Source organism: Phyllostomus discolor, chromosome 6 (genome assembly GCF_004126475.2).
Source record: "Phyllostomus discolor isolate MPI-MPIP mPhyDis1 chromosome 6, mPhyDis1.pri.v3, whole genome shotgun sequence".
In the NCBI taxonomy this organism is placed as follows: Eukaryota; Metazoa; Chordata; class Mammalia; order Chiroptera; family Phyllostomidae; genus Phyllostomus; species Phyllostomus discolor.
In genome coordinates, this window is record NC_040908.2 from 148,323,481 (window position 1) to 148,351,052 (window position 27,572).

At 49.1% G+C, this 27,572-nt stretch overlaps 1 protein-coding gene across 2 annotated transcripts in view; it reads left to right on the forward strand.

Annotated features, from left to right (window-relative positions):
* LDLRAD3 (low density lipoprotein receptor class A domain containing 3) overlaps positions 1 to 27,572 on the forward strand; it is a 213,287-nt gene that overhangs the window by 25,084 nt on the left and 160,631 nt on the right. The gene's annotated exons all lie outside the window — the stretch shown is intronic.

Here is a 27,572-nt window from a genome sequence, read left to right on the forward strand (position 1 = left end):
CTTCTGTGACACAGTTGCATGCATCCCGTCACCTCTGCCGTATTCTGTTGCCTAGCAGCCAGTCACAGGTCCTGTCCACATTCAAGGGGAGATGATTAGACAACAGCATGACACCGGGACAGGGAGACTGTCCGGGCCTTCTTAAGAATGTGTCTGTCACCTTACCTTTATTATACCTTAGATTTCCGTGTACATTTGGACCCATTTCTGTCAGAGGTGAGTGCAGGAAGAGAAGCTTGCTCAGAGATGGGAGGAGGCGCCATGGAGCGGCACTCATCTTTCCCGACTCCCATCGTGGTGGAGCTTAACCTTGGCCAGTCGTGGACCCCATTTTTCTGAGACCCTTTGGCAGCTGCTTTCATTCCGTGGCTGAACTTGATGCAAATGCTGTCCGCTGCCTTCACGTCCATGCTTTGTGTCTCCAGATTCACATGAAGGCAGAGATAACCTAGCAACTGCCTGGGTGTAATGCAAGTTTGCAGTCTCACTGGCATGCATTTGGTCCTGGGCTTTTGTGCTTTATTAGGGATTCTGCTCATGTTGATGAACACTACTTTCTGACCGCTCCACTGCCTCTAGACGAATCAGGTGTGTCATTGCACCTTGAAAATGTTATCCTAGTGGAACGCAGTAGTGGGATCAGCTTCGGGGTGTTGGAGAGGCTCGGGGATCAGTCCCAGGCCTTGTCCCTGAAGAGCAAGGGCGTGCAGCACAGGCCTCTGGAAGAAGGGTGGACATTCCGGCAGGTGTGTTCTCTCTACTTTTGTTTTCCCCACACTCCTTTAAGTCAATTTTGTAACCTGTAGTTTGTGGCAAAAAAATCCACCCCAAAAAACAAACCCACCCCAAAACAAAACTAAAGAAAACCCCTATTCCTTTTCCCCCAAATCAGTGTGGATTGACGAATAGAGGATTTGAGCAGTAATTAAAAGATGATGGGTTAACAAAACCCCCCAGCAATAATAAGCAGTATGTGAGCTGGTCGTCATCTGCTGTAATCCCTGGCACTGAGCTTGGCAGGGTTTACAGGGAGACGATAGAGCTCTGGTTCTTGATGGATGAGGTGGGGTGGACCCTTCAGGCGGGCTGGGACAAAGAGCCGGCCTGGAGGAGGAGGGAACAGTGGGGGGTTTTTGAAGAAGTGGAAGGATATGAGATAAAAACAGAATTTTGGTGTTGTTTGGATGTGCCGATGGTGGTAGATACTTCTCACAGCAACCGAATGAGGAATTGAGTCAGGAGAGGGAGAAGGGCCATTCAGAAGATGCTTTTCCTTGGCAGGGCTGGAGAATTGGTTGCTGCAGAGGGGGCTTTTGGATGTCAGGTCAGAGGAGAGGGAGTGGTGTGGAGTGGACAGACTTGTGTGTTCTGCTAGCTACGTCATGGCCCCAGATGACTGCTTGAGTAGCAGCCAAGTCACGTGAATTCCAGCCCGAGGGAAGGAGGAAGACACTAAAGCAAGATCAGCCCCCTCTTTTGATTGAGGTGGTGTTGGCAATAAACTTGCCAGGTAATTCTTTAAACTTGTTGCTAGTGAGTTGTGTCATGGTAGCATTTGAACTAGGAAGTGTACCCAAGGGGGTCTTTATATCCCTTAGTAATTAAGAAAAGCAGAGTTTTAGGGGTTAGTTGTTTGGATCCAGCTCTCCCAAAGGCACGGAAGGTCAGCATTCAGCAGGGAGAAGGAAGGGTGGTGGAGATGACTTGGGACTTGAGTGGTGGGGCTGGAAAAGTTTCTGCCCAAAGATAGAGGTCCTAGGAGGGATATTTACTGGAAACACTGACGGACCAATCAGGATAAAAGATGTTAATATGTCCTGTCTCCTTCCAGCCGTGCTCTTACACTCTTATCTCCATAGAATTGCCACTCACGCCACTCCCGTTCACAGGCAGCGGGAGAGTAGTCTGGGGTCAAGTGACGACAGTCACCCTGCCGTTCATTTCATCCCCAGGACTTATTTTACTGCTTCACTCACCCTTAACCCACTGCCTCTGGCAACCACAGATCTGTTCTCTGAACCTAGGAGTTTCTGTCTTGTTTGTTTGTTTTGTTTTTAGACTAAACATGGAAGTGAAATCATATGGTATTTGTCTTTCTCTGTTTGACTTATTTTACTTAGTGTAGTGTCCTCAAGGTCCATCCATGCTGTCACAAATGGAAGGATTTCCTTCTTTTTTAAAGGCTGAATAATACTCCTGTGTGTGTGTGTGTGTGTGTGTGTGTGTGTGACAGTTTCTTGATCCATTCATCAGTCGAGACACCCCTATGTCTCGGCTGTTGTGAATAGTGCTGCAATGAACATGAGGCTGTAGACAACTTTTCAAGTTGGTGAGCTTTAGATGAGGATTGAAACCGTGAGTCAGAGCTTCTGGCCCATTCGTTTCAGATCGTTGCCATTCTGTTGCCTCAAAGGCATTGGGATAAGCAAAGTCAAAGTGAGTCAAGTTAGTTGAGATTGTTTCCTGTGTACCGTGCTTGAAAGAATTTTTAAGGTGCACCAGACCTTGTAGCTCTGTGACAAGAAAGTGGCAGTTGGTGTCCTGCCTGGGACGAGGTTCTTGAGACAGTGGCTGGGGGGAATCTCCTGGTCTCTAGATTTCAGCCTAGTTCTCAACTATTTTACAAAAACACCCTCTTCCTTTCTGATTAGACAACTTTTTTTTTTTTTTTTCAATCAGTGTAGAGCTTTATCAGGACTGTGAGAGAAAGGTGCTGTAGCCCTTTTCTGGAAATATCTAAGCCGAATTTAAATGTTCTTGTTTTTAATGTAACAAGGTGATGGAAATTTTTAAGAAATGGAGCCTTTTAATTGAGCCTTCAATTTCCATTGAAATGTTTTTGAAAGATTTATAACTGTGTTTAGTAGCTCTCTAATGATACCTTCAATTTGCATAATACTGATTATCCAGGCAATTCAAGTAATTTATCGCTACATGTTCATTACCTGGTGGCAGATACTACCCCCATTTCACTGCTGGGGAAATTGAGGCTTCTTATAGAGAAGTAAGTGACCCCTAGAAAGTCAAATCAGAGCAGAATTGCCAAGATTTTCTGGCACCCCCTCTTTCCTTCCCCCCCTTGACTTTATCAGGACAGGCATGATTTCTTTAGGGAGCGAATCTGCTAGTGAGTGGTGAGTTGGTTTGAGTCAGTCAGTCCTTTTGGAAATGGCATTACTCCTTCCCTCTCGCTTGCCCTCCCCCCACCCCACATGCACAGTAGAAATTCTGATTCACTTAGCTTCCCCGCTGTGAAGGTTAAGGAGTGAATGTGAACTTCGTTAAACAGTTTGGGAGAAACGGTATTTTATTAATGATAAACTTGGGTTCTGCTACTAGGTTTCATGAGGGCACTTCCCAGCTTCCTGAGCATGGATGCCACAGGCACGGAGAAGTCTCAGTCAGTCTGCGTTTCTGTCCCATCCAGCCAAGGACTCTTAGAATATTCCCCCACAAACCAGATGTTTTGAAATAGCTTTTGTTACCAAACCACAATAATTAAATAATTTGTATTGTTAGAACATTAGTAAGACACTTAAAACTATAAGAGATTTTGTTTGAAGGAAGCAGTTATTGTGACCACTCCAATGTTTTGATTTCAGCCAAGAACAAAAACATTTGATATGCTAATTTCCCGGCATTTAGGCAAATGGACAAATTTGGTTGGTCCTTTTAAAGTAGTCCTGGGAATCTTTCCTACCCTAACCATGTGGAGCTAGGAAGCTTTTCCTGGGGACTTCTCAGGCCACTGCTGACCCCTGGGGGAGTCAGGGCATCCTTATTTGGGTTTTGGTTTTCACGTTGGTTGGGACATTTCATGTTAAAAAAAAGAAGAAAGAAAAACATTCTATATAATCTTTCTCTCCTGGGCCCATGGGCTACTTAGAACTGGGTCTGGGTTCTTTCCCGTTTCCTGCTCCCCACGCTCACAGTCACATCTCTGGGAAAGACAGGAGGCAGTTGGAAGGCGGAGTCAGGAGAGAGGATTTTGCAGTGAGCGTGTGGACTTGGTAGGCACAGTGACTTTGGACCCGACCCAAGCCTGCATGTCTCAGCTGTGTGCCATTGGCCATGTCACTAAACCTCTCTGATCGCAAGGTCCTCCATCTGCAAAATGGAGGCAGTAACTACCTCAGTGGATTGGTGAGAAGACCAAATGGGATAACATATGTAAAAAATGGGTGACCTAGACCAGCACTGGTAGGCTCATAGTATTGTTAAGAACAGAATGTATCTCGTGGAGACCTGAGGTCCTTGTTGGCAGGTGCATATCCTGTTGAAAGGTTTGTTTTCACATCCTCATATTTTTTAAGAGTACACTTACAGTTTGCCAAAACTGTCAAGGGCACACACCAGCCCCCTGGCAAGAGGCCTTGGGAATCCAGGGGCACGTGGGACCTCTCATGCCCTGGCATGAGCTGTGAGCAGGAGCCAGCGGTAGCCCTGCTCAGCCCAGGCTGTGAACATGGTGTTTTGGGGGGATGTTTGGGGCACACTTTGGTTGCATGTCAGAAAAGCTGCGTTTTTCACTCTTGGTTCTTCCATCAAAAGCTAGCCCTGGCTGGCGTAGCTCAGTGGATTGAGCACGGGCTGGGAACCAAAGTGTCCCAGGTTCGATTCCCAGCCAGGGTACATGCCTGGGTTGCAGGCCATAACCCCCAGCAACCGCACATTGACGTCTCTCACTCTCTCTCTCTCACTCTCTCTCCCTCTCTCACTCTCTCTCCCTCTCTCCCTTCCCCCTCTAAAAATAAATAAAATCTTTAAAAAAAAAAAAAAAGCTAAAGAAAGGCCACTTCTTACTTGGCCCTGTGGCTTGGGAGTTGGAACTCTGAGGCCCTTCTGTCATCAGTTTTATTTCCTCGGCTGCTCTGGGTCACAATAATGAGTCCCACGTTCAGGGCCTCCTCTGCCAGCTCTTTGAAGACAGGGACCGTATCAGTTCTATATTGGGCATATTGGCTTAAATGAAATACTTGAGTGAAATGAACTTTACCTGTGCCTTTTAACTTTTTCGGTAACGTGGCTACTAGCAACATTTATAGTACATGCATGTGTGGTTTGGGTGACACTTCTGTTAGACAGTGCTGGTTGCAGGTCTGTCTCCCTTTACCCATGCAAGAAACCGCGTGGACCTGCCCGGGTTTTATGGCTGGGTTGAAGGTTGGGGGCGAGGTGGGTGTGAAGTGCTCTGAAGCAAACTTACCTGACTGACGCTTAGACCCCAGTAGTGGGGTGTAGTGAGTTGAAAGGTAATCCCTGTCCCCAAAGATGTGTCTGTGCAGAACCTGTGAATGTGATCTTATTTAGAAAAAGGATCTTTGCAGACGTAATTAAGGGCTTTGAGATGGTATCATCCTGGCTTATTCAGGTGGGCCTTCGATCAGTCTAGTGACAGGTGTCCTCGTAACAACGGGAGGAACCATCGAGAAGGCCGTGTGGAGACAGGGGCAAAGAGTGGAGTGGTGCGTCCTGAAGCCGAGCAGCCCCGGGGGTTGCTGGCAGCCCCCAGAGACTGGGAGGGAGGTGTGGGATGGATTCTCCCTCAGGGCTTCCAGAAGGAGCCCCCCTCACCCCCCTCACTATATTTTGGTTTTGGACTTTTGCCCTCTAGAATTGTGAGAGAATGGACTTCTGTTGTTGAAAACTGCCCAGTTTGTGGTTGTCCGGCAGCCCTAGGGAACCAGTACACTTAACCAAGAGTTCATGGGTTTAGTATGCAAAAGCCTGCAGAAGTGGGGTCGGGCCTCCACTCCTCATGGTCCCTTTGTCCCAGGCTGATCGTGTGCCCCGCCTGGAACAGGGGCAAAGCAAGGGAATGGCTTGCAGGAGTTGTCACATGCTGCTCTTCTCTTTTTCACCCTGAAAGTGATATGTGTGTCACTTTTGCCCGCATCCCGTTGGCCAGAACTAGTCATGTGGCCCTGCCTGGCCTGGGAAAGGGGGGCCCTGGGGGCGGTACAGATGGAATGTCAGGTGGGTAGCACAGGGGACAGCTGTTGGTCACGAGGTCACTGAGGCCGTTTGAAAGCTCAGGCATGACTAGCGTCGGGCCCATGTACTTGATGAGAAGGTGAGGGCCTGAGCCCCTCAGAGTCGGGGGGGCTGTACTCCCTCCTCTCTCACAGCGGGCTCTCTTCCTCCCCCTGTCTCAGCACTCAGCAAGTGTCGGTTGAGCTGAATGAATGAAGCATTTAAAATGCTTCGACCCTAGAGATGTTCCGATTTTTTGGCCTGATTGACAGTGCTTCTCAGAATAATCTTGCCGATAGCGTTGTCTGCTTGGAGAGTACTTGTGCCTCCTGTGGTGGAAGTGGGTCAAGCCCAGCTCTGTGACAAATTACTGTATTTTGTTAGCAAGAAAATACCAAAGCTATTGCATTTTTAAGGGATCTTTTTCTTAAAAACCTTCTCATAGGAAAACCACTCTATGGACACAGTGGCAAGATTTGGTGCGTGTTAGCTAGTAATTACGGCATGGGGTTTATTTAAGAGTTAGGCAACCTAAGCCCACATCCTGGTCCCTCTACTGGCTCTCTGTGTGATCTTGAACTAAATACTTAGTTTTTCCAAGCCTGCTTTCTCGTCTGTAAAATACCTAGCTCTCAGGGTTGTTGTTAGCAAGGATTTTATTGATAGCTGTATTAAATTGTCAGGGCTGCCGTAACAAATCAGCATCAACTAGGTGGTTTAAAACAACAGGAATTTATTGTTTCATGGACCTGGAGACTAGAAGTCCAAATCAACATGTTATGAGAGTTGGTTGCTTCTGGAGGCGCTGAGGGTGAGTCTCCTCCATGCCTCGCTCCCAGCCTCTGGCGGCTGCAGGCAGTCCTTGGCGTCCTTGGCGTCCTTGGCTCGCAGGTGCATCAGTCCCGACTCTGCCTCCGTCTTCGTTTGGCCTTCCTCCCTGTGTCTGTATCAGAGTTCTCTCTTAGAGGGGTACCATCCCCGGATTCGGGTCTGCTCTGATCCAGTATGGCCTCTTCTTAACTTCACCACCTGTGCAAAGACCTTGATGCAGCCAAATAAGGTCACGTTCATAGGTACTGGAGCTTAAAACTTGAACATATCTATTTAGGGGACAGAATTCTACCCACGTGCCAGGCCTTCCATAAAGAAGAGTTTCCATTCCTCTCCTGAGTCTTTGGGAAAACCTACATGGAACTCTCTAACTGAATTTTTCTGTGCGTTCAGACCTTTGAGGTTATGGTGTCAATGAAACCAGAGCATTTCCTGTTGGGTTTTGATGCTAGACAACTTGTATTTGCAATACGATGCTCTTCTAGGGCCTGTGTAAGAGCTGCCATGCATCTCAATTACAGAAGACGTTCGGTATTTGGGTTTTAAGTGACTTAGCTCGATGCTGTCATGGTTTCCTTCAGGCACTTTTGTTTTGCTTAATGATGCAAAGCAGAAAATGCACACAAATGGTCCCAGAATGAGGCCCGTCCTTACTGCTTCTTTTACCTCCGGGGGCCCCAAACTGCAGAAGCTTATTCACCGCAAGGCAACTCCAGCGCTAAATCTCCCAGCTCCGTAGATTGCATCCCATATTACACTCCAGCATGGCAAGATTAATTGTGGCCAAGGCAGGCGAGACAGGAAAAACCTATAATGGTTTATCATATTTTGCAGGTTTTGTGAGGGTCATAAACTTAAGGCCTACAGGGATGGTATTTATTCCTTAGAATTCACAAATTCGTCACCTTTCCTGTCTCTGAGGACAACAAGGTCTTCAAGACAACTTGGTCTGAGATTTTGAAGTAGAAAAGGGGTGACCCTAGAGATGTCCCCAGCGTCCCAGACCATAGAGCTAGGTGTCTGTCCCTCCCTCCCAAGCTTCTTTGGTTTCACGGCTGTTAATAGCTGAATTATTAATGCAGGTTTGCTGGCGGAGGGAGCTGCTCGTGACCATTGTCTGTCTCCTGACATCAGCTCTTTAATAGCCGTGGTTGTAGGAGTCAGATTTCAGACGGAGCAGTTCGTAAATATGAACTGTGAATCCAGAGTTGCACGTGCATGTTTGTGTGTGTGTGGTGGAAGGAGGTCGTAGGAGCCTCTGACTGTATTGTGTGAAGGCCACTTTGTGTCCGAAACCTCACAGTTCAGGAATTTACATTTTGGAATTGGATCTACCTTGGAGCTGCCTCGAGGAAGGGAATGCGCCCATGGCCGACATCTGTGGGTCAGGCCGCAGCTCCCGTCGGCGTGGAAGTGCCCCCGTCTCAATTGTTTGGACAGCGGAGGTGCACATTCCAAGGGTTGAAATTCTCTGAAATGACAGGTTCTTCAAGATGGCGGTGAAGCACTGTTGGCCACAGGTTCTCTGGTGGCCTTGTCAATAGGAATGCAAGTGTGATTTGCTGATAATTTATTTCCTTTCCAAAGCGAAAGTCCATGAATTGATTTTTAAAAATTACAGAACAGTGTAACTACCCCTGAGTACTCTTGTAGCCTGGCTTCAGACTTGCTCACAGTGACCCATAGAAACACATTCCCACGTCCACACAAACCTTTGCTCATGAACAGTTCACAGCAGAGTTACCGTTAGCCCCAAAGTGGAAACAAGCCTGTGTTATTACTCATCCCCCAGTGGATGAAACAAGCCTGGGATTTATTACTCATCCCCCAGTGGATGAGTAATAAATAAACGTGTTATATACACACAGTGGAATATTACTCAGCCGTAAAAAGGAACGGGGTACTGATAAATGCCACAGTGTGGCAGGATCTTGGAAACATGCTAGGTCAGCAGACACCAAAGTCCACACTGTTGTGCGATGCTGCTTATGAAGACGGAAGGTAGAGTCGTGGTCGCCTAGGGCTGAGGCGGGGTTTGGGAGGAAACGGAGAGTGACTGCCAGTGGGTGTGGGGTTCCCTTCTGGGGTGATGAAATGCTCTGCAGTTGGCTGTGGTGATGATCGCATAACTCTGAACATACTGGAAGTCATTGGGTTGTAAACTTTAAGTGGGTCATTTGTGTGGTTGTGAATTATATCTCAATAAGACTGTTAAAATCACATTTACATTGCAAAGTAGAACATTTACATACAGCTGAATCGAAACCCACTTTTTTCATGTCCAGTACATTCTGATTTTATTTAATCTGTTTCCTTCCGTTTCTAGAAAAAGTTGGTGGTTGTGACCCACCAGATTGATTTCATACCCACGTTTTTATAGATTGTCCTCTCCACTGAAAAGAACGAGCCCCAGAGTGTAAGAAGTGGGTTCACGTTTACACGGTTTATTAGTGGCTGAGCTGAGACTACAAACTGGTTAGTCTGAACGCCCATCGCACTGTGCCAGCCAAGAGGTTGGGTGTTCTTTTAAAAGACCGAGTGGAACTTGGGATTAAAAAAGGTACTGGCCCTGGCTGGTGTAGCTCAGTGGATTGAGCACGGGCTGGGAACCAAAGTGTCCCAGGTTCGATTCCCAGCCAGGGTACATTCTTGGGTTTCAGGCCATAACCCCCAGCAACCGCACATTGATGTTTCTCTCTCTCTCTCTCTCTCTCTCCCTCCCTCCCTCCCTCCCTCTCCCCCTTTTCCCTCCCTAAAAGTAAATAAATAAAATCTTAAAAAAAAAAGGTACTGGCAATGAATAGCCTTCTTGTAAACACCTTCACCGTGGGGTCTGCGGGGGTTAGGAAGTCTCAGGACACAGAGAAGGGCTGGCTGCGTGGTTCTGTGCTGAACACAGGGTTCGGTGCGTGACACACGGCATGGCCCCAGCTCACACGGGAGGCTCCCTTTGTTTATTTTCAGGCACAGATGCTATTTTCCGAGCATTGCAGAGTAGAAACAGTAGAAATTCCTAGCCGCCAGGCTTCTAGCCCTTCTATGGAAAGTAAGATTTGAGGCAGGGGATAGAAAATTAGGAAAATAGAGGAAATGAGGGAGGAAAGAGGAGCTGGGTTCCCCTACAGCTCTTGAATTAGCCCAGGTCATAGCAATTAATTGTGTATGTGCCCTGAGTACACAGCCCGGGCCAGAGAAGCAGGAGAAGGAGAATTTTGCTGGGGTAAAGGATGGGGAGGGGAGTGGTGAGTGAATGGAGATCCTTAGAGGTCCTGGGTTAGTCTGGGTGCTCGGTGCATCCTCCCAGGGGTCACTGCCGAGGACTTAGGGGCCGATTCAGACCTGCTGCTCGCTCCCAGGTCTCTGAGTGGCCGTTTCACGGCCCGGGCTATTCACCATGTTTTACTCAACACTGGACCAGACAAACACTCTATGTCCTTAGGTAATTATTTGCATAAATATTTGCTTCTACCAGGCAGGACCATTTCCCGTGTTAAAAAGGGCTGTCACACGGATCTCAGAGTTTTCTTTTCCCTCTCCCATTATGAATGTAGTGCAGGTGACAGGGGCCCACCTCAGGGGTGGAAAATGTGCTAGGCGAGGGTCTGAGCTGGTGGGGAGTGGCGGTGCAGGGAGCAGTGGCCTGTGCTGCCACGGGGCTGGCCTGCCGTGGGGACCCCGGGGCCCTGCGCACCGCGGAGGGAGTTCTGCCTTCGGCTGGTTTTCATGGCAACAGGGAGACTCTATTGTGTGTGGATGGATTCAGTGTGGGGTGGAGGTCTGATTCTTGATCAGAATTGATTTCCTGCCTGGCCTGATCCAGAAGGCCAGGGGCAAGGAGCACACTCTAAGGGGAAGCAGCACATATACATAATACTAAATAAAACAAAAACATAATAATTTGGGGGTTCAAGTTTCACTCAGCCTCTCCCAACATCCCAGCATAGAAGCAAAGAACTGCCGAGACTTGGTAGACCTGCCTCAGGGCCTGGCTTCTCCCTTTGCTCCCCCTGTAACCTTGGGAATGTAGTGTCTTCCTTTCTGAGCCTCAGTTTCCTCATCTGTCAAATGAGCATCGCAATGCCCTCACCTCACGGGACCATAGACAGCTGAAATAAGGCAATACACACGTAGCAGAACGGCCCTTGACAGGTGCTCATAACATAATAGCTATTTTTATGATGTGGCAACTTTTCTTACCCCCATTTGACAGATTAGGAAGCTGAGGCTCCGACAGGCATGTAACTTGCTCAGAATTCATAGCTACAAGGTAGCGGGGCCAGGACCTGAGTTCAGGGCTGTCTGGCGCTAGACCTCATGTTTTTACCACTGTGTTCCCTTCACTGATCAGTGTTGTTCACTGGTGAAGTGAAGGTGTTGTTTAGGGAGGACACAGTGGCCGCGGGCCCTGGACCTATGGTGCCCTTTCTGATTGGCAGTCTTCTCAGAAGGGAGTTGACTCACCCAGGTGACCCCGAGGATGCTCGCTGGAGGGAGGCAGTCACGTGGTGTGCAGGAGTGGACCTGCTTCTGTCTTCGCTTCCTCCTTCCTCTGTGCCCAGAATGACTGAGGCCCAGGAGGTGTTCTCCGCTCCCTTCTGAACTGAAGAGCTGGTTTTCGGTGGTGCGTGTTCCTTTGTCACCCAGTTTCAGTGTGGGGTGCCCTTGGTTCATCTTGTCGTTAGAGATTGCAGTCTGTCCTGGCAGATAAAAGCCTTTCCCTCCCATCTCTTCTTTGATGCTTCCAAACGTTCCCAGCGGCTAGTAAGTATTGGATGCATCCAAGAAATAAAATGAACCAATCACTTAGTACGCGATTGGTTCTCTGAGGCCTCTGCCGTAACATATTCTCTCTTTATCAGACCCGATACGTGACATCACTCAGAGCCTGTTGGGCAGGCCCATCAAAACAAAAAACCAACGCTAGAATGGACCTCGGGAGAGGGTGATGCCGGATGGTTTTGGAAAATACCCTCGGTGGTTCCAGGGAGGTCAGAGATGTGAGTCCGGCGCCTGTGGTTTGTGAAGGAGGCAGATCCCTAATTGGAGCCTTGGTCTGGTGGTTCAAGGAATCCTTTGGACTCGGTGTGGTAATAGTCATAGCAATTTAAAGTAGGCTCATTACTGGAGCAGTTATTGCTTTTGTTCAGAATGGCCCATCGAAGTCAGGCCCTATTAAATACAGCAGTTTCACTGACACTTAGCGTCTTTAGGGAGATAAATGATCCTTCGGCCTGGTCACCTCCACTTTGAAATGCGCTCGTTGGGATGAGCCCTGGGAGAGTAGTTCAGGCAGATGCGCGCGCTCACGGGAGCCCCGTGTCAGTCATTTGTTCAGGACACATTTAATGAGGACCTGCTCTGCACCCGACTCTGTAGAGCCCTGGATGTATGATGGGGGTGGGGGCGAGGTGCGCCCTGCTTGTAGGGAGCTCACCGCTTGTGCTCAGCTACGGAACACTGATTGATTGTGTACAAAGTCCCGTGCAGAGGACAAGTGTGGAGGCAGCTAACTGGGTGCAGCCTAGGGCTAAACGTACGAGAGCTACTTGTTATAAGAGGGGTGCATGGAAGTGCTGTGAACATAGCGGAAGGAATGTGTCTTTCCATTGGTTGGGTTGTGGAAGGCTCTGTGGCACAGGTGACCTTAAAGGGTCCTTGAAGGAATTCCTCTCTGATGAATCGGCCAGGTTACCTTTAAAGGACATTAAAGCAGGGCTACTCCTCCGGGGCCAGACTGGAGCCGGGAGTCTCTCCAGAACCAAGAGGCTGCCTGTCCGTCTTCACCCTGAGTGGTTGCCCCTACTAGGTGTGAGCAGCTTCTTCTCTTTGCACACCCACCATGTCCCTGTCCTACCCACTGCTTCCTTAAGGCCTTGCAGCCGGGTCATCGCAGTCCCAGGTGTCCCCTAAGCTTCTCCAGCTCAGCTCCCCTGGCTCACTGGCCGGCCTGTACCCTAATTCTAAAGACCCTAAGGGAGGAATGTGGGACTCCTGTTTGTTTTCTCTGGCCATACCATGCATGTCACCCCATCTGGGACCAGTGGCCCCCTTCTGGTTCGGTCAGCAGTGGTCCGGGCCCGGAACCAGCGACAGTGGTGACCTGCTCGCTCCTCAGGAGCCCCGGGCACAGCAGTAGCTGGGGCGGGTGAGTCCTGTGTCCTGTGGATGCAGCACTGCTCCAGAGCAGGTCTCCGCACGGCCCCCGGAGACGCCCGTGAGGATGCTCACTGCAGCTCTGTTCACAGGAGTGACACGCTGAAAGTCCTCTCATCCTCCGTCTAAGGGGACTGAGGAAGTAAATGACGGTGCTATCATAAAGTGGAGTGCTACACAGCAACTAAAATGAATGGACGAGATCTTCCCATCCCAACATGGATAGATCTTTCAAGGCACTGAGAGTGGGAAAGAGGAAGTGGCAGGTGGTACATGCCCCTTGAGTTTATTTCAGAACCACACAGAATGGGACTGTCTGTCCGTCTCTGGTGTATATATAGTGTTGTATGTACATAGTTACCTATGAAATACACACAATTGAATTCTATGTATGTGGTAAAAGTAGCAAACCCAGGAAGAAGAGACATGCCAGGACTGTAGTTCCTCTGGGGAAAGTGCGGTGTGGGCTGGAGGGTGCTCGGAAACATCCATCTCAGTGGCATTTTATTCCTTAAAACACATATGAACTGTTGCAAAATACTTTTTTCTTAGGACCAGTAAAAATCTGCATTTATTTACCTGCGATCTGTCTTCTGTCCTATTAGCAGTTAGCAGAGTATTCTGATTTGACTTTTATTATACGATTTTCATGACCTTCTTTTACTAAAGATCTTCCCACATAACAGACTCTGTAAAATTGGCAAAATAACTAATGTTTGTGAATTTGGGGGTCTGGGTACATGAGGGTCTGTTGTGTTAAAAAATCTGCACTGTACACACTTGAAATAGGTCATGTTGTTAAAAAGTGTGTTTGCAGGATGAGTGATGATGTGAGTGCCAGGAACTCAGATCGTGGGGAGGACGGTCCTGGACGCTGCAGGGAGCAAGGAAGGTGGAATCCAGGTTAGGCCAGGAGGTGGGTCTCCCAGCCAGTGGGGTTTGGAGGCAAGAGCTCCGGAGACATGCAGCGGAGACGGTGACATGACCTGTCCTCAGCGTGAAGAGTGACAGCAGGGGAGAGCTCGGTCAAGGTCCCTGAGGTTGGGGGCGAAGCTGCTGTGATGGTCCAGCTCGAGGGGCCAGGGCCAGACTTCGGAGGGAAGGGCCGGGGGATGAATCAGCCCGAGGCGAGGCAGCAGGACCTGCTGAGGGCACGATCATATTCCCGTGGGGCCCTTGCCACGTGAGTGTTGGCTGTTGAAGTGGTGGAACTGGTTTCCCCAGACCTGAGGGCTGTCTGCTGTGGCCTTTCACCGGGACCTCCATAATCAGGAAGCTGCCCGGAAAGGCAGCTTGTGGTTGGAAAGAGAGCTTGGAGGGGGAAAAAATGACTCTGAGGAGAAGGTGGTGGTCTCCCAGAGTCAGACCAGGCAGGTGGAAGTCCGCAGCGTTTTGTGATTTGAGTGTTCTGTGGGCACGTTTGAAATGTAAAGCAGCTGTTACGTTGCCAAGTCGCACATTAAGGTGCCACTTAGTACAGAGAGATTCTGTGGGGGAATTAGCTACATAATGAGCTCCATTTATGCACCACTGTGTAGTTTCTTTATCAAAAAACATTTTGATGAAACATTGCCATATGCGACAACACGGATGGATCTTGAGAAAATATTATGTGAAGCAAAATAAATCAGACCGAAAAGTCAAGAGCCATATGATTTCACTTGTACTGAGATATAAAACAGAAAGCAACAAATGACCAACAAGATAAACAAACTCTCAGAGGCACCGACCACAGCACGGTGGTTTCCCGCGGGAAGGGGGCGGCGGGGGGTCGAGCAGGGTCGGGGGACCATGTATGTGGTGGCGGAAGGAGAGCTGCCTTGGGAAGGAGAGCACACAGTGCGATGTGATGTGTTAGAGGATTGTACACTTGAAACCTGTACAGCCTTTTTAACCCATGCCCCTCTAATAAAGGCAATAAAACTTTAAAAATGTCTTTGACTTTTCAGGGGCAACTGTCTCTTCAGAGTCAACGCTCAACCTACGTTGACCCTGCGACAGTTCGGTTCTGGGATGGTCTCTAGCCACACACATCCCCGCCCTTAAAATTCTGAAAAATAACATTTGTTACTATTCTTACTGTGATTTGTTATTGAAGACAATATTAATCAGAAAGAAGAAAACAAAGATCATCAGCCCTGCTACCCTTCAAAAATTGGCATATTATCCTTCAGACATGTTACATGTGTGAGTGTATAGTTTTTCAACTTTTTTCATTTTACACGTGCTGAACATTTTTCTGTTCATTCAAATATTTCTGTTTCAGTTTATCTGCAGTCTTCTTTATTGCATCTCTATTAGTCAATATAATTTTTATTAGATTTATTTTCCATAATCTATATTATGGAAATGGTAAGCTTTTATGTTATTTGTCTCCTAATGTAGGATATCTGTCCTCATAATAATTGATTTCTGGAGACCACACAGTGACCCTCTCAGGCGCCTGGCAGCTCACGGCTTTGTGCACGCAGTCACGTTACCTGTGTCCTCCTCATCCCTTCCTTAACAGTAGAGGAGCGAGGACTGTGTTACTCTGTTGCCGCCACTGCCCTGACTGGAGAGAAGGTAATGAGACCCTTTCAGGGGGCCCCGTTGATACCCCCAGTTAGCACCACCCTCTCCTGGTGCACTTTATTTTAGTTTAGTTTTAATCTTCAGCTCTGGCCCTTTGTCTTAGCAGCCACCGAGGGTGCCGTTGGGTCTTCCCGATCCAGGCATCTGCTCCCCCCACCCCCAGAAAGGAGAGGCCCCCCAGAATCTCACTTGGCTTCAGGGTGATGAGTCTCACTTCACACTAAGGGTCCCAGGAAGTCAGAAGTGTACCAGACGAGTGACTTTCAAACCATTTTTTTTAAAGATTTTATTTATTTTTAGAGAGAGAGGATGGGAGGGAGAAGAAGAGGGAGAGAAACATCAATGTGTGGTTGCCTCTTGCACGTCCCCCATTGGTGGGGATCTGGCCGGCAACCCAGGCGTGTGCCCTGACTGGGAATCGAACTGGTGATCCTTTGGTTCACAGACCGGCACTCAATCCACTGAGCCACACCAGCCAAGACTCAAACTGTTCTAATCTTGGCTTGCATAGATGAGTTGAGGGTCCCTGTGGCACACCTACCCCACAGCTTCCTACGTTTTAGTGGAGAAGAATTAGAGAGGAACCACCATAGTAGTGAGGTGGCGTTTACGCTGCAGAAGCTCACAGTCATCCTACACATTGATTAATGTAAGGACAGCCATTTCCTGTACAACTGTGTCAACTTTACTTATTGGCTTTCTGGTAGAGAGTAACCTTGCGTGTGATATGAGATTACCGCACACATTTTTATTAGGTAAAACCATACACATTTCCCATTAAGACAAAGCAGTGCAATTTCCTGAAGTCGGGATTCAGGTCATAACCTTGAGGGTGCAGGAATTCCAAGTTTAATTAATCCACCAAATTATTATTACTAAGAGGAAATGTCCTATCAATATGAGATGTGACGGGACAGCAATCTGGCTGTGACAAGTCATTTTTATGATAGCCACGCATGGCCTTAACTTATCTGGCTGGTCCAGGCAGCCTCTCCTATCAGAGCGAGCACATGTCCCCTCTGGAAGTCAGCCACGTTCTCTTCTCATGCGTGTTTTCCGTGTTAAGTGCAGGTAGCACTCAGGTTGTGTGGAAGTTATGTTGCCTTTCTTCCTCGTTAGCTGTGTTTTCTTAGCTTTGCTTTCCTGCTGGTGTGCACGTCCCTTCGGTCAGGAGGCTGCGAGCTTTCCAAACTGAGGGGCATCAGAGAGATTTAGTTTTATGTAAAAAGAGTCCTGCCACGTCCGGCTTCTTGGAAGGACGTGGATGTTTTCGGGGTCCTTGCTCCTTTTGTCGAGAGTCACGTTCCAGGGGACAGCATCTTAGTTCAGCTTAGATCGTGTGACTGCTGCTCCCTTGGACTGTAGGCGAGTGTAGGGCCCCTGATCATGGTCCTGCTACATCACAGCCATTGAGACAGAGGTGGTGCCAATAAGGCAGGAGAAGTGGATGCTGCGTAACTTAAACAAACACCTGCCACCAGTGTCCACTGTAGCTGTGACTCGAAAACGGCCTGCCCACCCCTGGAAGTACGGGCTCTGGGACACTGTGGGACCTCCACTTGCTATTCTCCTCCGTCCCCAGCAGTTTGATCTTTGAAATCCCTTTTCTGCCTAAATCACATAGGCTGCGGAGCTATCCGAATTACAGCAAACTCACAGATTAGGATTTTAGTTTAGAGGGAAAAGCTTTGAATTTAGGAGATACATAGATGGTTTAAAAAGTTTTGGCTCTGCTTCGTACCAGCTAGATGAATCTGACTTGAACCAGCCTTGATTTTCCCGTGGGTACAATTGGGAGGGTGGGGCACCTCCCAGAGTTGTTTCGAGAATTAAGCAGAACAGCACTGGCGAGAGCCCTGAGCTGTGTGCCCCGGGCGTGGGAGGCACCGAAGCAGTGTGTGGTGTTCCCTCCTTCCCCAAACAGTGCCCCGACGAGCATCAGGCCAGGTGCCCCTTGGCAGATGCTGCAGCACCTGGGGTTGCAGAGCATGAGTTTGAGAGCCACACAGACCCAGGTCCACTAGTCTCTGGTGATGTGACCTTGGGCAAGGTCTTTAACTGTCCGAGCCTCGGTTTCCTCCTCTGTAAAGTTAGCACTGGTTCCTTCCTCCCTCGTGTGGCTGTAGTGAAGGATCCTATAAAGATGCAGGTTTTGTGTCCTAGCCCGGTGCCTGGCACACAGACCGCGCTGGCTCTGTTACACGGGGTGAAATCTGATGGGCTCCAGCCCGCAGACCCAGACCCCACTTCCCGTGCATCTGCCCCCCTGGCCATGCCTGGCGCCTGGTCTCCCTCCTGGAGGAGAAGCAGCTCTTCCGGCTCATGAGGGAGGAAGGAGCAGCAGTGACAGCATCACCTGCTCCAAGTTTGCAGCCCTTCCGGCCCACGCTCAGGTCCGTCCAACCTCAACGCCATGCTGTGGCTCTCTCTCAATCTGCGGGGAGAATGTTAACAATTCTCATGCCAAGAGCTTTGGAAAAGTTCCACCTCCCCACCAGGCATTATTTATTTATGCTTTAATCTTCAGAGATGACCCCAAGTTGCTTGCAGCTCTCTTGAAAGCCCGGCATAAGTGGAAATAGTACATGCTCCTGAAGTAATTAATGCACTTTCTGCTAGCGAGGGAACATGTAATATGCAGGAATGTGTGTCAGGACCCACCCTGCTAAATTTATACCCTGTAATTTGCAACGTTTGCTGGCACCGGATCGGCAGATTGGAGAGTCTAGCCTACCTGCTTTGCAATTATATCTGCTGGCTGCTGGTATTGCAGGATTGAGTAACTGGGAGATAGAGATCTCAATCATTTAAGTAAATTAGAACCGGCTCCTGGGACCCATCTGAGATCTGGTGGACGAGGCTGCTTCATGATGTTTCCTCTGTACAAACTTGAGAGTCTCTGATAAGGGCGAGGAAGGGAAGAGGCCAAGACGCAAGTCTAGGCTTTCCTGGGTTGTTGCTGGGTGTGGGCGGACCGCAGGCCTGGGGCTGGCATCTCTGCGGCCGTCTCCCCTCGGACAGGCCTCTGGAAAAGGAAAACAGAACGGATAGAACAGAAATGGTTGTATGGCCTGTTTTATGAGCTGCATCAGCCCTAATAATCAGCTCTGGGGACATTCTTGTTCGTCTTGAAAACTGGAAGTCACTTGGCAGCCTTGGTGGACCAGTGATTTTGTAAAATCCTGGAAATTTTTTTTTGTTGTGGGAAACCTGCAGAAGAATCACGGGGGCCGTCTTGCAGGCTTCTTGTTCCGTAGGGGCCGGGAGGAGGGTGTGAGCCAGCTGGGTTTCCCCCTGGTTGTGTTTCAGTGGCCAGATGAAAGAATCCAGCGGGGAGATGAGATGCAGCGCAGCAGCCCCAGCCGTGGTAGAAACCCCAGGTCCTCGATGACTCCATGCTACCTCGGGCAGACTGCTTTTACCTCCCTGAGCCGGCCGCCTGCCCTCATTGGTGACATGGAGCTAATGAATCCTTTGATTAAAGCTATTACAAATATTAGATGTTTGTAAAGGCATCTGGCACTCAATAAATGGTGATTATCATCAGTGCACTTACATTTGGTTGGGGAGCGTGTTCTTTTTCAGTTTTAAAGAAGCTTGGCTGTACAAAACAGGCAGAATTGGTAAACAAATGGGTAGAGTCCTTTATTCTTTCTAAAAGCCATTTGCATGTGTCCCCGGAGGCCTGAAAATGCAGGCCAGACTGGGTTGCTACTGTGGATTGGAGTAGGCTTGTGGCCAGTGAAAAGGCTCACTCATCCCAGCTTCAGGGCTCACTGAAGAGGGTGGGATTCTTATTTGGCTTCCGGACCTCCTCAAGTCTTAAAAAAATATAAGGAGGAATTTATAATCGGGAGAGAAAGTAACTGAGATCCTGAGATTCGTTCTCCTTGGAGTTGGTCGTGGTCAGGGGCCAGAGCTTTAGACGCCCCTGTTAAAGAGTGGGTTTGTGAATGCACGGGTATTCGCAGGTATCCCGGTGCTGTGGGGTGAGGCAGAATGAGTATTCTGTACATGTGTGTGCATGGTGGATGCACACATGCCTGAATGTGCATGTGTGCACATATATGGTGCACGTGCATGTTATATGAGTGCATGTCTGCATACACACGTGGCACATGCGTATACCGTGTGCCTGTATCTCCTTTATGGGCTGGTGCATTGCAACTGGGAAAGGCAAATGTTTAACTGCCTAAATAATAATAAGTTGTTCAAGAGAATTGAGGCCTTTGTTTTGTTTCCTATGAAATGAACTGTCCGTATTCACCGTGTTTCTGCAGGAAGCTGCGAGGTGCGAGGAAGGAGTACTGCTTTGTTGTCCTTGTAGGCCTTCCAGCTTGGACTTCTCTTTCTATGGGGGCCTTATTTTTAAAAACATGTTTTTAGAGCAGAATTACAACTGTGGAGATTATAGCAGTCTTTTACAACTTTGGTTACCAATATAGTTTATGCAGTGTTTTTATTTCTTTTAATTGACCATTCTCTCACCTTAATTTTTCTGCATGCGGGACTGGGCCAGGTATCTTCCTCCATTGCACTTCTTCCTGCGGCCTCCAGCACTTTTCGACCTAGGCACAAGAACACACCCTCACTTTCACCCTGCTTCCTGGGACCTGGCGGCGTGGATTTTGTACTGTCGTAACGTCCTACCTTTCCCCAGCTCCTCCTTCTACCTTTTTCTTCCTAGGCCTTTCCTGAAGAGTTCATTTCCTTATCTTGACGTCGTTTCCTAGGAACCCCGCCCCCCCCCCCCATTTTCTGCCCTGAAACGGACACTTTTTGTTTCATGAAATCAGATGCTTCTGAATAACAGTTGAGGTCGGTGGGCTTGGGAGCGGTCACCATCGGCAAGCCTGCAGGTGCATTGCACTTGCAGGATTGGGTTGGCTGTCCTGTTACCTGGCTGAGAAGAAGGGTAAGAAAAGAGTGCAGAAGACAGTCCTGCACTGTTTTCCCTTACACACTCCCTGAAAAACTAGTCTCCGTTAGGACAGAGATGGATTTTCCCCTGCCAAAGGTTTCTTTTGAAAGGAATAAGGTGGATTTGGGAGGATGAAATGAAACTCTTCAGGAAAGAATGGATCTTCCACCCCTGCTACAGTCTCGCCTGTGCGCCCCCTCCCCCCATGAGTTGGTTTGGTGCCATTCACTGTATTATTGATTTGCTCACAGAAAGTAGCAAAAATTGAATCCATGCAGAAAATGCCATGAGTCACTTCATCTCCTGCAATAGCTTCTTTATTATTATTGCAGAAAGGAGCACATCAAAAGGCAGGTCTAGAAAAACCCACTTTTCAAAAAGGTGGTTTTATTTGTCTTCTAAAGCAGTTATTTTCCAGAAATCTGTAACCAGTGTCAGGAATTTTCCAGTTTTGCATACAGAGCCACTTACTACTCTCTGATTCTTGCTTTTTTTTTTTCTTCCCGCCTCTTCGGTTGTCATTGAATTTTACAGATTGAAAGCTAACCGGTCAGAATTGTTTGTGCAGAGTGCCCGGGGCTCCCTCGCCCCCAAACGCCACCAGCACAGGAGACTGGAGAATGCAGTCCGTCCTGATGTGTTCGTGTCTGGGTTATCCCCGTGGGCAAATCCGGAGCCCAGTGCCGCTTCCTTGATCGTTCCCGTGAGGGTTGCCTGCCCCTTGCTCCGTGGTGCGGGCTGAAGCAATACAAACAAAGTGCAGCATTAGCCGGAGCAAAACATATAACTAGGACAGTGGATCTGCTGCCAAAAAGACCATCTGCTGTTTTCCAAAGCCAGAGATTGATGGCTGGGTGTCTCCTCCTTCAGCAAATAGAGACTCGATATCTTTACTTATTTTAAGTGTCACCAGCCCTCTGTACTACTTCTTGTTCCAAGGGGGAACATATGTTGGAGTTCGTGAAGTGTAAGGCCCAACTCCTTGATCCCCGAATAGGTGCCTACGGTTTTTGAATTGCTCCCAAGCCAGATTTTCTCACTGTTCCCTACCCCAGTGACTTTTGGCATAGGGCTGCCAGGTTAACAGAACCTGAAGCATCACTCACCTTACGACACTCCCCTTCTCAAAACCGATGCCGGTTTCTCACTGTGGGCAAAGTCAGGTCCAGGCTTTATAGGCTGGTCTTGCTTCCAGGGTGTCTTGCTACTGGCACCGTTGTTCGTGGTCTGCATTGCTGTCTGAAATTGTGTTCTTTTGTGCTTGATGTGGTTTCTTATTCTTGATTTTAATGAATACATTTAGATTGCCTTCTAGAGTCTGAGGTTGGGAATTCTTCCTTCCACATTCACCAGAGGGTAGGAATTCTGAGCGCTGTACCTGTGTTTAAAGATGTGAACCCCTGGGGCTGTGGAAATCAAGAAAAGTAAAACTGTGAATGGAACAGGTGGAAGGCAAAAGCCCTGGTGCTTAGAGGCAGACAGTGGAATTCCATGCAGTGTTTACATTCTCATTTCTCCTTTATAGTGCTGAGGTTTTGTTAATTTTGAAACACAGAAAGATCTACTGTGTATACATTGGCATGCTCACAGATGATTTTATTTGGGCATATTTAGAGATAGAAATGCGGTTACTTACTGCTGAGAAATGTTTTGAGCTTTCTTCTTTCTTGTGCTTTAAGAAGTACTGAGGAATAGTGCCTGCTTTATAGGGAAGTTGGGTAAAAACAAACATTTTCAGGAAATTTTGTGCTTGCTAGCAGGGCCCCTGAGCCTCTCGGCAGCTTGCTTAAAGAAGGGGCTTCAAGGGCTGATGTCTGTTTCTTGGGGCCGTGCTTGTTATGTATCCGTTCTCTGCGCCTCCCAGGTTTGCAGGCCCTGGGGGAGTGTGTTCGTGGCTTTCCCTCTGTTGAGGTAGTGGGGCGGGGGGCAGCGTTGACAGTGGAATCTTAGATGGAATCTTGTGCCCCCACTGACCAGTTTTGCTGACCCCCAGGCAGCAGCCGTTAGGTGGCTGTCTTCCCCGTTTTCTCTGTTTCTACTAGGTTCTGGAAGGCCCTGGAGGAGAGCCATGCACCACGGTTTTAACAGGTCCTCAGCTGGTTCGTTCTTGTTCAGGCTTCCCTGGTGTGGTCTTGGGGTCTGCAACTTGCTGCTGAACCAGGGGTCCCGGGCTGGGTCTTGGCCGGGTGAGCGTGGCCTGAGGTATTCCTCCCACACCTCCCCAACTCCCTGCCTCTGGAGCCTGAGCTTGGCCACTCTGTGTTTACACCAAGTTTTCCAGTTTTCCTGGGGTGGAGGAGGTGTCAGGAGATGGAGTTGCTGTCCTCTGAAGTCTGAACAGAAGCTGTTTTGTTTTGGGGAACACAGGGAGCTGACCCGAGAGAGAAGGAGAGAGACAGACAGTGGTGCATGACAGGGATGCACCGCGCAGGTGCAGAGAACACAGATGGGTGGCATTACCGACCTGGCCTTGAATGAGAACGCTGTAATGACAGCTCCACACGGAATGACGGTCCCTGCTGGGCCAGACGAGTGGAGGTCGCTGGAGGGGTGCCCTAGACAGGTGTGGCCCTGCACCTGGGTGCCGGCTGCCTGCTCTTAACACCAGAGACTCCCCATGGCTGGTGGTTCGCCTCGCCCACTCCTCGTTGTCCATCAGGGGGCTGGCCACCTTGCTGGAGAGCTAAGATCAGCCTTCCTTTCCCGGATCTGGGGGGGGGCTCCCCCTGAAGGTCTGAGCCGGGTGGTGGCGACTTGGTGGTGCCCTTTGAAGGCACGATTATAGCCAGGGGCGGAGAGAAAGCCAGAGTCAGACTTCTCACTGGGCCTCGGCCAGAGGTGCACATTCAGTTGCCTAAAATTGGTGGGCTCGTCGAATGTAAATCATTCTGTATTGCTTCGCTTTCCGTGTAAGTTTCTGTAAACTCGACATTCTGCTTTTCATCAAAGACAAACAAAAACCTTTCTCACTTCACAAAAGTGAGGCAACCCGCAAACGAGCCCCAAGGGAAAGTTCACTGAAGACCCCTGATATCCCTGAGGGGCCAGACGGACCCCAGCGGAGCAAGGGGAGTGCATCGAAGGTGACGGGAGATGGCACTGGCTTCCAGGAGGGGGTCCCACCCCGGCTCGGACTCATTTTGGAACAAGAGCGGGAGCGGCCATGCAGACTTTTCTGAGTGCTTCCTGGGGGCTGGAGCTGCGGCTGAGTTCACTGGCTGGGACTGCAGAGCCTGGGGCCAGGCCCAAGGTGCCTGGGGCTTCCCAGGGCGTGGCCGAGGCCATTTGGGGCATCGGGGAAGAGGGCTGGGACTGTTTTCATATGAGGGGAAAATGAGCATGCCAGTTAGAAATATATGCTGGACATTGCCCTCTCCTCACACTGCCAGTCCCCCAGCGGTCACTTGGCACGACTGGGCCTTCATGTGACGTGGACCAGTGAGTTTGCTAGTGGCTCAGGCTGTAGAGGGAAGAAAGGAGAGAGTCAACCTGGGATGGACAAAGAAGGTGCCCGTGAGCCAGCTTCATATTCAAAAGATTCCCTTTAATTGTTTAAGTAAACTTTTAATAGGAATTTAACATGCGTACTGAAAAGTGCACAGAGGTAGGGAGCACCGTGACTTTTCACGGGGTAGCGTAGCTGGGGGACTGGTGGGCAGACCAAGAAACAGCATCACCAACACCCCAGAGCCCTCCTCGTGCCCCCGCCTGGTCCTCCCCACTGCCAGTCCCGACTCCCACCATCATGGATTGCTTTTGCCCGGTTTTGAGCTGGCAAGAAGAAGAGCGTCTGGCTCCTTTTGCTCAACATTAAAAACATCTAATTTCCCCTGCCTCTTCCAGGAGGCAGGCTGTGGGATGACCCTCCACCCACTTAGGTTGCGAGGACAACTCTGAAACCTTGGCGACCAGACGCCCCACCAGCCACGGGCTCCAGGCTCCTGCTCTCTCTCTCCAGGCGCCCTTGAATGAGCTCTTCTGTCTTCCAGCAGAAAGTGTGGCCGGGTGCCACCTGGAAGATCCAGCAGCGTCGAAGCAGGCATCCAGCCAGCCGTAATTGTGGGCTGACAGTGAGCACAAGCAAGCCCTGGAGAAACATGCTACATTCCTCGCAGAGGACAAATTCAATTTATACCCCTTAAGCGGAGTCGGAGCCCCCAGCACCCCCCACAAGCCAGCAGGGTGGGGGCCTCTGGTGGGCAAGAGGGAGGAGAGGCTCGAGACCGTGGAAAGGTGGTTCATCACCTCTTTTGTGGAATATGTTTGTGCTCTAAAGGGAAGAAGAGGGAATATAGCCCTTCGGCAACTTCCCAGAATAAGCAGCAGCCATCCACAGGTTTTTCCAAATGATTTGCTATTTGGTTAAATTTTTTTTTACTTTTAGTTTGGGCCAGTGGTTGAGGCTGTTTCATAACTCTGTAAAAGTGCTTTTACCCAAACTTGTTTCTCTTAAGTTTTAAGGAATGCTTTGTCTTTTTCATGGTTTGAACATTGGTGAGTCGGACGACCTCTCAGCTTTTCTTCTTTTTTTTTTTTAATGTTTTTTTTTAAAGATTTTATTTATTTATTTTTAGAGAGGGAAGGGAGGGAGAAAGAGAGAGAGAGAGAAACATCAGTGTGCGGTTGCTGGGGGCCGTGGCCTACAACCTAGGCATGTGCCCTGACTGGGAATCAAACCTATGATGCTTTGGTTCGCAGCCCGTGCTCAATCCACTGAGCTATGCCAGCCAGGGCTCAGCATTTCTTCTTAAAGGGGCCAGTGTGTGTGTGTGTGTGTGTGTGTGTGTGTGCGCGCGCATTGATAATGAGTGGTGCTGGGCAGTCCTTCCCCCATATCATAATGGTCATTCCTAAAAGGTCTCCAGGCATATTTACTGTGTTGACATTTAAGAAATTTGTTTTGAAGCAAAGATGCCAACAGAAAATATACCTATATTTTTAAAGGACCTCTCAATTCCTTCTTCCTTCAGAGTGTATGTTCTAGGACATTTCAGATAACTAACAAGCACAGGTGCATATATATTATCACATACAACTCTGGAGATGAACAGGAATGGATTATGCTGTACACGTGCTGTAGCTGGCTTCCCCCTCTGACCGCGTGGGGGAAATTCTTCCATGTCAGTACGTTCTGGCTGCTGGGTTCTTCGTTCTTCTTGAAGGCTGTGGGGTTGTAGTAGGGATGCGCCGTATCACACAGGCCCATCGCCCCGTCGGTAGATATTTAAGTTCTTCTGAGCTTTTACAAAAACAACGAGTAGATTTTTAAAAAGCCTTTTATGCATTTCCATATTCCTGAGGACAGATTCCTGGAAGTGGAATTGGCGGGCCCAATGGTAAGCTCGCAGTAGATGGTACGGGAAGCTGCCTCACGGCCCCAGAGAGGGTGCACCGTTCATGCCCTCACCAACAGTGGGGGAGCGCTTGCTCCCTCGCTCCCATGCCAGCTCGGGGCATCATCCGTCCTTCTAACTTTTACTGACCAGATTGCTTTAAAAGGTGGCATTTCCACTTGAATTTGTTTAACTACCAGTGAGGTTGTGTATCTTTTTGTTTAGTAGCCATCTTTATTTTTGGTGACATGCTTGTTTATTTCCTTTATCTCTTCTTCTCTTGGTTTGTTTACAACTTTCTTACTGGTGTTTAAGGAGTTCTCTGCAGTGGGGGACACAGGATTGTTTTGAGAGGTCCATTTAAGAAAAAAGTCATCCTGATTGGCATTCCTGGCTGTAAAACTCCATAAAAGTTCTAATAGTGCGTCTTTTTAAAAAAATTATTATTTTTTGGCATTGGTTAAAGGCTTTGGTTTTCTGTTTTGTTGTTACTTAATCAGGTGAAATTTTCCCCCCTGGCTGGCGAGTCCTGGCTGTCTGTGAAGGCATTCTCTTCCGTGCAGCGCAGGGTGGGCGGCCACTCGGAGTGCAGAGGGAGCGGAGCCAGGCAGGGGCTGGCTCCTGTCGGCGCTGATTATATCTCGGGCGCTCAGTGAGAAGCTGGATCCCTCACCTCGTTTCTCTTAAAAAACTGCGGTCTCTCCGGTCTTTAGCATAAAGTCACCTGATCAACAAAAAAGACAGGGAGAGTCTCTCAAGCTGTGCTGGCAGTTCTGGTTCGTTATGTTTATTTATGCTGCTGGCATTCCTGGATCAGTGCGGCTCCCTAAACTCCCTTGGCAGGTTCACGTGGAGCCAGCCTTCTTCCGTTCGGGTCCAGAGCCTCTGGAGGGGTGCCACCTCCGTATTGGTAAACAGACTGGGCTGTTGGTTCGGAGGTTGCCAGGGCTTTCAGAAGTGGGGGGAGCTGGGAGCTGGGGTCCCATGGATGACAGAGGCAGACCCTTAACCCCTTTGAGACCCCTTTGTTCTGCCTGACCACCCCCACAGGGCTGGCTTTGCTGTCTGCTCTAGAGGACTGTCCCAGCCCAAAATGCCACTGTCTTTGGTGCAGCTGTCACTACTCCCTGGATACAGACAGAAACAAACAGCACCAAATGTAGGGTGCTGATGGTTTGGGATTCGCCGTGGGGAGAGGGGAAATCAACCCCCCTGTGGATGGAGGCCTGGCGGCTTGACCGGGACTGCCTCCAACCCACGGCTGAGCAGAAATAGAAGGTTGACTCTTACGGGTGTTTTCAGTGACTAGATGCACCTGGCCTGGTTCCTCTCCCCCGTAGCCTGTGTACAACCTTGCTTTTTTGTTGGCTGGCTCTGCGAGAATGGGTCATCGTAGAGTGTTGGATTTGCTCAGCTGTGTCAGATACTGCTGACAGCTCATGTTTTATGTGGAGTCCTCATGCCCCAGAGTTCTAGAGGCCAGCTTTTACCTCTGAGGTTACCGTCTAAAGCACTGGGCTACATTTGAGTTTTTTACTTTGAGCCATGGAGATTTAATCATTAATTTAAACTCAAGCTAATCCAGAGGTGTAGACTCCCCTCCCTCCATCTCTTCATCTGTCCATTCCTCCCTCCCTCCATCCCTATACCATCCATTCACCTATTTCTCCATCCATCCATTCCTCCATCCATCTCTCCATCCATCCCTCCAGTTCTCTATCCCTCCACTGTTCATTCATCTGTCTCTCCGTCTATCCCTCCCTCCATTCATCTGTTCATCCCTCCCT